This window comes from Manis pentadactyla, chromosome 10 (assembly GCF_030020395.1).
Source record: "Manis pentadactyla isolate mManPen7 chromosome 10, mManPen7.hap1, whole genome shotgun sequence".
Classification (NCBI taxonomy): domain Eukaryota; kingdom Metazoa; phylum Chordata; class Mammalia; order Pholidota; family Manidae; genus Manis; species Manis pentadactyla.
Window position 1 is genome coordinate 6555289 of NC_080028.1, and position 13149 is coordinate 6568437.

The following is a 13149-nucleotide window of genomic DNA, read 5'->3' on the forward strand; positions in this document are numbered from 1 at the left end:
AATCTGTCTGTTGGCCATAATACCCACACATGTTCTTTTCTGAATGATACCAAAAAGAAAAAGTGACAGGCTGCCAGAGATGAAGAGATCCAGGCTGGCCTGGCCCTAGGATAGGGGAAGTTTCCAGCAGGGTCGAAGGGGTAGGAGGGAGCTGTAGGGTCAGTTCTAGAACAGGAGGCAGGAGCAAACAAGAACAAATTGGATTCCAATTATCTGTATGCTTTCCCTTTTGAATGAGGCTCCGCACAGGTTGTCGCCATCCACTTCATGTTCCAGTCCCCCACTCTGAGACCAGAGTGACTGTGGAAGAGGGGAAATGAAGGGAGGAATTATGGTGCAGGAAACTATAAGAAGTCTTCCTTTTTCTCCATGAGTTCTTTTAAGAAATTGAGGGGGCACCCAACAACTAGTGTTCAGGATGCTCCCCTGCTTCCTTCCATATTTGTCCAGAAAACATGGGTCTGTGCGGAGAGTACCCCAAACTTTCCCTCTGCAGACCTGACCCAAGCAGAAGCCAACACTGGTCTTTCCAAAGTCTTAGTGCCAAGGATTTGAAAATGAAACTCACAGAACAATGGAAACGCTAGGGGGCAGGGCCTGGCTGCCAGTTCAGCTCTGCCCCGGAAGAGCCCGGCACCCTGCCTGGCATGAGGGAGGTGTTGGGGAATCAAGTTTCCAAGAATAGCCCTGACCCACATTGGAGCCAGCCCCCACTTCGTGAGATTAGGTAGAAGCCTGGAGAAATCACTGCCTTCCCCAGCCATATCCTCCTGAGGTGCCAGAACCAACTTAGGCCTTGCCCAGATCCCTTTACTAGGGGCAGGTGTCGCCACAGCCAGGACACATCCTTGGGTGGCCTGAGGCAGGGCAAAGTGCGCTAGATAGGGTGAGAGGTGAAAAGGTAAGAGTTAAGCCCTGGAAAGCAGTGTACCTCCAATATACTAAAGGCCACACCTGGTTCCTTTCAGCCTCCACCTGCTGCCCAAAGCACTCTTCCAGTTCCAATTTACTTTCAAGTTGAGTTGCTTCAGAAAAGAAAGTCGTGTAGTGTACTTGCCTAACATCTGGGGCAGGTTGGGGGGGGGCCTAATTTAGAATCAGCAATTTTAGCCAATATTAGGGACATCTAGTCCAAACTCTCCTCCTCATTGTATTAGTGGAAAACTGAGGCCCAGAGTGGGAGAGAATTTGGCCAGGTCCCTAGGTAAGCCAGAGGCAGGATCACAAACACTCCAAACACATCCTACCCTCACAGGCCACACTTTTGATAGCAGTGAGTCACAGGGCACAAACATCTCAGTGGTGGTTCTACAACTGAGATTTTCTTAAGAAAAAAAAAAAAAGTCAAAAGCCATTCCTTTGCTCCATACAACATACATGTGGTTTGCAAAGGAAGGCTGGGAATGGCCTGGGGCCTCGGCACCACAATCCTCCACCTTCCCTCCAAATTAGTTCTGGACTCTGGGTGCAGCAAGCCAGGCATTGCAGCTTTTCTATGGTGCCTGCGGTGAAGGCAACTGGCATTTGGTGAGCATCTATTTGATACGCAGGTTGGTGGACCTTCCCCAGCCTCGCTTTTATTGAGAAGGAAACTGAGGCTCCCAGAGGGCCCAAGTCATTCATTCCAAGGCCGCGCGACGCCAAGGGGGTTGGAGACGGCAAGGCAACGAGGCCTGCCGACCCCGGAGAGCGCTAGGCGGACAGGAGCTGCCTTCTTGCCCTGTGCCACTCAGCAGGTTACCAGCAGGAGGCCGGAGCCTCGCCCGCGGACTCCCCAGGCAGCCAGAGGCACGATTCTGGCGTTGGAGGCTCCAGGGAACTCCAGAAATCCCAGGGAGAGATTCCGGGCCACCAACTCCCCAGAAAGTTGGCTCGCGGCCACTCCCAGGACGGCCCGGAGCCGCGGGCCAAGATGGCACTGGGCGGGCGGCGCGACGCGCGCGCTGGCCCCGGCAGCTACTGAGGGGAACTCCACGCGACCCCGGCCGGGGGCCGGGGGATCTCTGCACCCCGGCCCGGCGCTCATAGGCCACGGCGCCACCACACGCGGGTGGGCACGCGCGCGCCCGCCGGCCCCGCCCCCGCCGTGCGCCCGCCCGCGCGCCGCGGCCCGGAGCCTCCCCATTGGCTGTGCTCTGTCACCTGACGCTCTGTTATTTCCTGTGTGTTGGGAGAATGGAGAGAAAAAACCCCGAGCTGAGCCGCTTTCGGCCCCTGCGAGGCGGCCGCGGCCTCTGCCGGGGGAGCCTGCCCTGAGGCGCGCCCGACCGGGGAGCGAGCGCGCGGGCCGGAGCGAGCCTCTAGGGGCCGCGGCCCCGGCCTGCCCAGGAGCCCGAGCTGGAGGCTCCCCCACCCCCACCCCGAGCAGCGCCGCCCGCCGCCGCCGCTCCCTCCCCTCCCGCCCCCGGCCGAGGCCGAGGGACCGGGCAGGGGGCTCCCGCAGGTAACTGCCGCCGGGGCCTGAGGGGGAGGGCCAGGGGGCTGGGGCCAGGCCGGGGTGGCCGGCCTCGTAGACCGGGGCAGAGGTCCTCCCCGGCCCCACCTGGGAGTGCTGAGCTCCCGGGCTCCAAGGCCGGAGCTGGGGTGCTGAGGGGAATGCCCCTGCCCGGCCCGGGGGTGCAGGGAGGAGCGGCCTGGTCTCCTTAAGGAGAGGTCTCGGTCCGGCAGGGCTGGGCAGCGGCCCTAACCTGAAGGTGCTGGGGGAAGATACCTGCTGGTCGCGGCTTCTGGTGTGAGCGGCTGGTGCCCGAGGGTCGGCAGGGTCAGTGCCGCCCGTTCCGGGACCTGTGGTAGCCCCGGGAGTCCGGCAGCACTCGCCCCTCAGCTGCGGGCGGGGGGCGAAGCCGGCGGGCCGAGGGCCGGACTTTGGGCAGCTTTGGGTGTCCGGGAGTCGGAGTGCGCCCCTGCCGCCGGAGGGACGAGGGCCCGTTTTTTGCCATGTGAACACCTGAAGCCATGTGGACGCAGCTACTAATCGTCTGTTGGGGGAGGAGGACAGGTATCTGCCGGCAGGGCGCGGGGTCCCGGCGTGGGGGGCGGGGAGGGGAGCGCGGGACACACTTCCTGCGTGGGGTTTTCTCCCCCTTCCCCAGCAGCAGTGAGCAGGGCGGGCTGTTGATCCGGTGGCCCCCGTGGGCGGGCGAGCGTTCGTTTGAGGGGTCTGAGGCTCTAAGCTTCCCGTCCCTTTTTGGGGGGAAAGTAGTGGTCGGAGGAGAGTGGCCGATCCCGCCTAGCCCGCTCTGGCAGCGGCGGGAGGTGGAATGTCTCCTGTGCGCTGGGGTGGGAGTGGAATTGGCGGGGGGAGGCGGTGCCGGGGAGCGGCCGCCTTCCTCGGCCTGTGGGTGGGGATTATTGTCTGTTTTTGTGGTTGTGGATACTAGCGCTGCCTGTCTGTATGCAATCCTTCAGTTTGCCCTTAGGGAACAGATAAAAATTAGGGTTTTTTTCCCTCACCCATTCCCTCTTTGCTTCCCCCCAACCCTTGAAGATTAGATGACTCTGGTAACTGCTGTAAAATGGATGGAATTTTCGAGCTGTTATCTAACACGCAGATCTTTGAATGATAATTGGACCCTTATGTCAACAGCTTCAGTGAAGAGTTTTATAAAAAATTTTACATGGGGTGGCAGCTCAGTGGATTGGGCAACTGTTCTGAACTCCTATCTGGGAGACCAGGAATCTACTAACAGCTTTTCCACCAAATAAACTAGGTTAGGATACTTTTGTTTTTGTCTCTCCTATTTGATGCTTTTGTTTTAGCCATAGGCGACCTACCTGAGAAATGCATGCTATACCTTACCTGGCTTTTAAAAGTCTGTCTCACTTTTCGTTTCCAGTCTCTTCCTGCCGCAGAGCATAAAACTTGGTCAGGGTACAGTTTTTCCTGAAATCCCAGATGCTGTTCAGTGCTTCTCAGAAAGCATATTCTAGCTTATGCTAAATGTACCTTGTATTTTTTTGTCTGTTCAAGAAGTTATAAGGAAAAAAGTTTCAGAGAGCATTTGACTACTTGGAACCGTGGATAACGTAACGTAAGTGTGTTTGGGTCTGTGTGTATTATTAGCTGGCTCCAAGGAGTTACAAGATCTTTCTTATACAGGGCATTGTGGAGTGATTGTATTTAAAGTTCTTTCAGGAGATATTTGGTTTTTGGCTAGTTTTTGAAATTTCCAGCTTCGGTATTCTCAGAGTAGGGATAAAGTGGAATTCCAAAATACCTTCTGGGAAATGGTATGCTAGTGGGATTAATCACCACCTCAGGGTGCACTAATTATTTGCATCCTCAATTTATTCCTTAATGGTAGCCTGATGCTTCTCTCAGATGGTAAAGAACCCCAGTTAGTTTCTTATGGTGTGTGGTGGCCCTTAGGCCATGCTTTTGAGTCCTTCTAGACCAGACTCAGAAGTTGGTCTTGTCTAAAATTCTATATGTACTGTGATGCTTGAAGGACATGTGTGTAATGTAATGTAACATGTCTTTCTTAGTTTACGTTTTTATTCAGTCTGTATAAACAGTTTCAGAAAGAGTCTCAGCATTGGGAGGGGTGCTTATAATGTTGACTTTGGAGGCGGATTGGTAGAGTTTTTCTTGTATGTTAACATCAGGCCTATGACATTAGGTAGACACGTCTTTGGTTATGCAGATTAATTATTGGGAATATCCCCAAATAAGCACTTTTTCTGTGCTGATATTTGAATTATGACCTTTTGTTTAATGTGAGATTAAAGGACCCTAATTACTTCTAAAGCAGTTATCACACATCTGTTTACACTTGTGTATAACTTAAGAGGAAAAAATTATAAAATTCTTATGCTGTAGAGGTAATTTGTGTGTATGTATGTGAGTGAAGGTTGCCAAGGTGGTAAGATGTCAGGAGACATGGTTTTACATTCCATAACCTTTTAGTGGTATGCCATTTTTTTAACTTTATAAAATAGAGTGGAATGTAGAAATCATACCTATTTAAACCAAGAAATTAGAAGTAGACTCCTGTTGAGTTCAATCTTCTTGTCATATAGATAGGAAAAGATGCTAACATTTGTTAAAAAAAAAAATTCAGTATGCTGCCCAAGGTATTTTAACTTTTCTTACAAAATCCACCTAGCAGATGTGAGAGGTAAATCATCTCTGCTCCCTGAGAGGTCACAGATACAGTAAGGGTCAGGGCTCGGATGTGACTGTCTTCCCCTTGGCTCCAAAGCCTTTACTAGGACCATTTATATATAGCTCACTGTCTGCTCGAGGCACAGATCAACTAATGATAGATTGGCCTTGGAATCCATATTTGTTGCTGTGCCCTGTATTTTTTTGTTTTTTTCCAAGTTGTAATGAACTTGAAATCTGGACTTGGGCAAAATACTGGAAAGTGTGGTTTTTGTGACTCTTGTCATATGGTTTAGTGACCCCTGGGAGCTTTCTAAACTTTTACATTCCCCATATATGTATTTTTGCTAGTTTTCCCAGTACACTGAGATTAAATCTAAAAAGCTTCTTTTTCATATCTAATTCTACCATTCTATCTTGAGCTAAAAACTTCTTTTATCAGCACAAGGAGTGATAGAATACGTGAAGGCTGTCTCTCTTCCACTTACTGGATTTACAGTGTATGGGAATCACATATCTGGTGTCTACTCTCAGTTTGACCAGATGAGACTCAAAAGATACATTTACAAAAGACAGTCCCTACTATGCCTTTCTCACAGGGGCTTATGTTTAAGGTTCTTCCTGTTCATTAGATTTGTCTCAGCCTTCTGACTGCTGCCTTAATTTTTTCTTATTGTGGAGGTAAAAGTAACAAAATAAAACAATACCCTATTTATGTTGGAGTAAAACTGTACGTCAAAATTATACATTTGAAATATAATGAGATCAAGGTTTTTGTAGAGCATGATTTGGTCACATTGCACTTAGACTGGATAGTTTTTTATTATTAGGCTGTTGAAAGCCCTCTTAATACCTATGGTCCGTGCGGTGTGGGTGAAGAGGTTCTCATGGCGACAAAGGCAATCAGTACTTCCTGCTTTAGAGCTGTTTGCTTTGTAGGTAATGTGCATGACCCAGCAGGAAGATGAACTATGAAGTGACTTATTGGTATATCTGTGGCTTGCTATTTGATGCTTCATTGTGGGGAGTTGAGAGGGAGAAAACATTAGCTACAGGGGAGAATATCCTTATTGCAGTATCTACATGTAAGCTGTCCTATAGTAAAGGGTGGGAGTTCATTGAAACACTTGAATAGCAGCCTAATTGGAAGGTGGTTTCCATATTTGAGCATCACATTCCTGAACATGGATTAAGGGCCTCTGTGTGTCTGTTCTAATTCATTAACAAATATTTATAGGTGCTATTCTAAGCATAGGAGATGCAGTGGTGAGAAAGGAACCTGCTTTGGGAATGGACTGTAAACAGTAAGTAAATAAGATTGTCAGGTGGTGATAGTAGCTATGAAGAGAATAAAAAGCCAATATGATAGTATCCTAGGGGATGCTATGGTTCTCCTGAAGATGTTCCCTCTTCTGAAGCCTTTTCTGCTAGCACAGTAGTCAAACGTGATCTGTGGGATGGATGAGAATGGCATTAAACAAAGTAAACAATTTAACCCTGAGCATCTTAAGAAGTGAATACAAAAGAATAGAAGTGGGCTGGCTGAATTCTTCCCTCTGTTTTTATCTTTATGTCTTGTGACTGGGGACCTGACTCAAAAGAGCTTAAGAGGGATCATTAGTGGTACCTGGTAAAGGATAAGAAAGAGGAATGTTGTCTGCTCTTTTGCAATTGTTTTGATAAAAAATGTAGCGGTGTGTTATAATACTGGTGAGTGCTGGGCATTATTAGAAACATGCTTTAGTTGTGTTTATGTTTCTTTGTTGGGGAGTTGAATTAGGGTATTGTAATTTATAATCATCATACTCTGTTGAAGCTTCTAATGAAGCCAGCAAATATTAGTGACATTTGCAGAGCACTTTGCTAGGTATTGCTTCAAATTGAGGATCCCAAAAGTGACTGAGTGGAATTTGGGTGTGGGGGCTGTTGAGGGAAGCAAGGATAGCTCAGACTGGGGGCTCTGGCGTGGAGGAAACAGTGCAGCTCAGCCAGGCTTTGTTAATTTAACGAAAGCCTGGAAGGCTCATCCTCCCAACCAGCTGGTATCTTACGCGCTCTTTACCCACTTTTTCTATTCTCTGGTTATAGAATTAAGTAGAGAATTGAAAGAAACCTAAAAAATTGTCTAGTTTAGTTCTTTGACTTTACAGCTCAGAAAAGATGCTGAGAAGGTAGTGACTGGCCCAAATTATGCGGATTTACACTGAGAGAGGCTTGGACCCTGTTCTTTGCCAGGTAGGCTGGTATTCATTCCACCAGAGCCCATGCTCCCATTAGAATTGATAGTTAACAGTTGCTCCTAAGTTGAAAAAGAAAGGAAGCTTCTGGGTGCTAATGTACTCAGTTAAGAAAAAGCCTGTGTAGTTCCAGTCTTAAGAAGTCAGGGGCAAAGACAGCAAGCACATCAGTCTTGAAAGCAGAGTATGGACAGAGAGAATTTTACCCCTGTCATTTTCCACAAAGATACGTAGTTTTGGTTTCTTAGGCCCCATTGAGGCATAACACCATCCTGGTCCAGAATGGATAACATGGAGAAGCTCTTTGCCACATTCAGCATTAGTTGTGAATAAGGCCCTTTAGATGTAGGGGGGGAATTTCTGATAAGTGGCTAGAATTGAGTTCTGTCATTCAACAGAGTTAAGGTCCTAGCAGTCCTAATTAAGTTTTTTCACCTCCAGACCTCAGTTTCAGGGAAGATTTCATTTCTATATTTAGAAGTGTCCCAAATGTGAAGCATGTCCCAAATGTGAAGTCTGGAGATTGTTCACTGTGTCTGACAAGAGGAGGGATTCTTGAAGGGACTGTTTTACTGAGTTAGTGCTCTGGTGGGCCAGTTATTGGGAGCAGATTTTGTATCCCTTTGACAGTAATGTGAGAGGGTACTCTTGCTGTAGAAAGTCCATATGATGGGCACTTTATGTGTGGCCTCAATCTGGCTTCATCACTTAGGAGCAGTGACCTTGGGCATTTTGCCAAAGCCATAGTTTCCTCATCTGTGAAATGGAGCTATATGTTGCTCAGGGCCTGGGGTGAAGGTAGTAAAACAGGAAAGCATAGAGGAGGATACCACCTGTAGGTGACGCTTGATGAGTGATCATTGTCCATTAAATAAACATTCCACATTGTGCTATGTATTAGACATGGCCTCCCCATTTCTTCCTTTTTTTAAAAATTGTCCTTCCTCCCCCCTCCATGGCAACCAACAGTTTGTTCTTTGTGTTTATGAGTCACTTTCTGTTTTGTTTGTTCATTTATTTTTTTTAAAAAAGTAATATTTTTACAAATACAGTATTTGTCTTTATGGCTTCCCCATTTCTGCCCCCGTCTCTATTTCACTTTGCGCAGAGCAGCCAAGAATCACCTGTCTCTGCTCCATTTAAAATCTTTCAGTGGTTTCTTGTGGCACTTACCAGAAAATCCACATTGCTTCCCATTTCTCATAAGGGAATACCCTGGCCCTTGCTGCTTTTGCTTGCCATCCTCCAGCCACATGCACTTTTCTCTCAAATTTCCTGAAGGCACCAAGCTCTTTCCCACTTCAAGGTCTTCTTTATATGCTACTTCCTCTGCCCAGAACATGCTGGCCAGACCAGCCCTTTTTCATTCCTTCAGGATGTTTGTTGAATGAAAAAATAGAATTGGACAGGCCTCAGAGGGGATGGGGAAAGGAAATGTGTTCTTGAGAGTACATCTACAAAGGTCTAAAATAAAGATGCAGAAAGAAATATGTGAAGAGTTGAAAGAATGTGAGTTTGTGACATAGATGGAGTTACTCAGTTAGAATGCCTAGGAGTCAGGCAGCCAGAACTCAGCTGTACTGCTTTCAGAGTATAAAATGATGCCACCACTTTGGAAAACTGTTCGGAAATTTCCTAGAAAGTTGAATGTATGTCTATTCTGTGACCCAGCAGTTCTATTTCGAGGTATTTATCCAAGAGAAATGAAAATGTATGTACACAAATATGCCTTGTACAAGGATGTTCATAGCAACTTTATTCATGATAGACAAAAACTAGAAACAGTCCAAATGTTAATCAGGAGAATGGATAAACTCATAGATTCACACAGACCCCTCAGGAATAAAAGGGAACCAGCTACTGATAACGTAATAAGAATGAATCTCATGCATAATGAGACACTCTAGAATAGACAAAACTAGTCTATGATAACTAGAAATCAGATCAATGGTTACTTCTTGGGTAGAAGTGGATTGACGGGGGGGGCAGGGGGCGGACAAGAGAGAACTTTCTAGAGTAATGGAAATGTTCAGTCTTGATAGGCATGCATCAAATCTGCTTAAATCGTGTGCTATATGTAATTTTACTGTATGTAAATCATACCTAAAAACAACCTAGGAATTGTCCTAGATTTCTTTTTCCCCTGCACTCAACATTTAATCTCACAGCAAGTTCTGCTTACTTTATGTCCAACATATATCATGAATTGGTTCCCTCCCATCTTGAGCACTGTACCCTCTTTTCTGGATTGCTGCATTATTAGCTTCCTGACTGGTGCTCCAACCCCCATTTTTGCTCTCCTCCCAAAACATTTTTTCCACTTATCAGCTAAAATTGTCTTTAAAAATTCAAATTGTATTATGTCAGTTTTCTTACAGTAGCTTTCCAGTTCTTTCACAGTGGCCAACAAGAGCCTGTCTGACCCCTGCCTCCCTCAGCCCATCTGTCCTGGCCTTCTTGCTCCCTACCCTTTTGCCTCGCGTGCCTTCCCCCTGTCCCTTGAACACCTAGAGCTCATTTCTACCTTAGGGCCTTTACACTTGCTCCTCCCTCTGCCTGGAGCACTTCCCCTCCCAAATCTGTGTGAGACTTGTTTCTGTTTGTCCTTCATATTCCAGTTAAGTGCTCCTTCTCTGAGAGGTTTTCTCTGACCCTCCCTATCTGCAGTAGTGTCCCCTCATATCACCCTGCTTTTTTATGCATACCTTTTATCACCATCTGAAAGTATCTCATCCTTTTACTTATTTGTCTACCTGTCTCTCTCTACGATTAAGCTTGACTTGTTCACTGTTGTATACTTCATGTCTGCAGAAGTGTTTATTTGGCACATAGTGGTCCATATGTATGGACTCAGTGAAGGAATTGAGGATTGTGGTGGTGGATGAGAATAGTTTAGGGGGTAGACTCATGAGGGAGAAGGAGGAGCCAAAGAGTCTCAAAGCTTCTGGCTTGGAAACAGGGTGATAGAGGTGCTCTTCACTGAAATAGAAAAGAGTGGAGAGAGAGAAGATTGGGGTGGAATATAAAGTGGACTTAAGTTTGAGGTGCTTGTAAGGAAGGCATCATGTTTGAGGACAGAACTGACATTTAGAGGTGCAGCTGGGCTGTAGACTAAGACTTGGAGGTTACTGTGTATGTTCCAGCCTAGGAGTAGGTGAGCTTGCTCTTCTGGTGAACAAGCAGTGAGGGTATGTGGAGAAGTGGTTCCTTCCTTCTCTCCCGCCTGAGTGATGGGCCTCTACTGCTGGTAACAAGGACTTTCTCAGAGCTCAGTCCCTAGAAGGTTTTGTAGCTTTAGACACCCCTCTCCCCCGGTTATGTTATTGTTGCCAATAATGACAAGTGCTCAAAGGGTGAGGACAGAATTCTGGGGAATTTAAACATTTAAAGGGGCAGGGTAGCATTTAAAGAGCAGAGAGGATGCAACTAGACAGGTTGGGAGGAAAACCCAAAGAGCAAGACATGAGGCTACCAAGATTACTGAGAAATATTGGAGGGAGGGGGCATCTAAAGCCAAACTGTTGCATATGCAGAAGAAAGTGAGGTGAAGGAGTGGAGACAAAGTTCAAAGTTAAAGCTTCCTAAAGTTTGTCTGGTAAAGGAATGTAAAAAATAGCTGCAGGATGAATCTGGTTCAAGAGAAGACATTTTTCCAAGTAGAGGAGAACCTTGAGCCTATGTAAATCGAGGTGGGAAGGAGTCCAGCACAGGGTAGTGTTGATGCAGCAGAGGACTGGACTGAGGGTCTCCCTGGAGAACTCAGTGCCCCATGTGACCAGTGGTGGGTTTTGGTGGTAAAACACCCGCTCCCAGGGGAAAGCAGAGGTGCCGAGGTGGGAAACAAGGGCAAGAACCTGGAAGGTAAGGCAGCTTCTCCGTGTACTCCGTGAAGGTGCCCTGCTGAGGGACGAGAGCAAGGTGGAGACAGCTGGAAGCTTGAAGAACAGGATGGGTTTGAGGACCCCGCTGTGGCAACAGAGCCGACTAAAGAAGAAGAGTTGTGGAGAAGGTAGACAGTGGTTAAGGTGAGCTTTCTCTCTCCTGGGGTTTTGGAGAGACTGGTCAGACCTCGGCAATTCTTTGTATAGTTTCGATTCCAATGATTTGGACTCAGATTTTCCTGCCTTGTATCTGGTGATCCCACTGCTTCCCATGTGCCTCTGCTGTCCCCATTCACTAGACCCAGTGCCTTGTGAATTATTCTGGAGCTGTCTTATTTTATTTAACCAGTACTCATGTGGCAATCACTGTGTCAGGTAGGTGGCAGCGTTGTAGGTGTTGTATCAAAACAGCATGGTAAGTTGGGGACACTGTTACTCCCTGGAGCTGGGCTGCCCCAGGTCTGCAGAGGCATCTGGGGCCCGGGTGGCTTGGCTGGAGTTGAAGGGTTGAGAGTCATCCCCTTCTCAACTCCAGCCGGAGCTACTCTCATCATCCGTCTCTTACTTTTTGGGTATCTATGTAATATTTTTTGCCGGAAAAACTGAAAAATATTTTCCAGCACCACTGCACTAGGCTCTAGGTCCTTGCAGTCAAGGCTGTGTTGTGTTTTTATTTCATAGCCCCAGCATCTGGCCTGTCAGTGCATTAAGAGTGAGCATACCGCCAGCTTAACCTCTGAGCCTCTGCTCTGCAATGCCCATCTTCCTCCTCTTTCCTTACTCATATGTTACAGTTAATATAGAATGTGTCTTTTTTACCACAAGATTGTATATTCTTAGATGGCCACCATGCTTTGCCCATCTTTACTTCTTTATGTCCCCTTCACATGGTAAGTATTGAAGTAATGCTAAATTTGGATTTGTTGTAGAAAACTTGCAAAGAGTTCCCAAGAGTAACTAAAATGGTTGTAGAATGGGGACATTTTTCAGACAGTAACAACCAAAGAACTGAGTTAATGCAGCCTGATAAGCATTCTAAACAATGAGTTAATGAGGGCTTAGGGTATGTTAAAGAGTAGCAGCTGACTGTTCCTCATCCCCGAGAAGGAAAAGAATAGCATATAGGATATAGGGTGGACTGTTAGCAGTTTAGGTGAACAAGCCAGAAAACTACCTGTCCTATGAGGAACTCTTGAGAATTTCTCCTGGAGCATTTTAGAACAACGGAATAGGCTCATTTGTGTTCAATAATCCTTACTTGATGCCAGAAGTATGGAGAAGATGTCCTCAAGATTTTGGCCATATGACTCTGTGCACAGTCAGCATAAATGAACCTAAACAGATTTACAGGTGCCTGTACATTAGTGAACAGGCGTAAGCAAAAAAACTACACATTGCATTGAATTTAGTGCTGTTTTGTTTTTTCCTAGTGTATAAACATAACAGGAGTAAATTTCATCTTCTTTTAGCTGAAGAAGTTTTTGCTGAAGTGGCGTTAAGTTCTAACATACTTAATAGGAGAAATTTGAGTTAGAGTGAAGAACATTGCATCCTCCATTGTTGATTAAATGTCTCCTTTTAAAAAGGCTTTAAAATATTGCTACATTGGCTAGAAAAGTGCTGAAAGTTAGCTACCCCTAAATATAAGGGACATGTGCCAAATGAAGCCACAGGAATGACACATCAGAGAAAATATAAGAAAAAGAATATTTCTATTTCAGTTCAACCAAGATTGCTAAATATATTCCATGTTAGGTACAAGAAGTGCAAAAATAAAGCACCTTCCCTTTCCCTGGAGTTCATTGTCTGTGGGAGGGTCAAACATGGAAAACTAGCAGTTATGTAATCTGTGTAGGATCTAAAAAACTCTAATAGTGGCGTAGCCAAAGTGCTAGGAGAGAACTAGGGAAGAAGCTTTACACCTGGT

At 46.5% G+C, this 13149-nt stretch overlaps 1 protein-coding gene across 4 annotated transcripts in view; it reads left to right on the top strand.

Annotated features, from left to right (window-relative positions):
* The window catches only part of TCF20 (transcription factor 20), a 183697-nt gene that overhangs the window by 64868 nt on the left and 105680 nt on the right, over positions 1-13149 (top strand). For 2 of the 4 annotated variants that reach the window (XM_036931309.2, XM_036931312.2), the window contains exon 1: positions 2151-2443. The exons of 1 other annotated variant lie outside the window; for it this stretch is intronic. The gene's annotated coding sequence lies outside the window, so the exon portion shown is untranslated. Of the gene's footprint in view, positions 1-2149; positions 2444-11233; positions 11367-13149 lie in introns of those variants that run through there. One more of the 4 variants, XM_057486317.1, reaches the window with a different exon arrangement.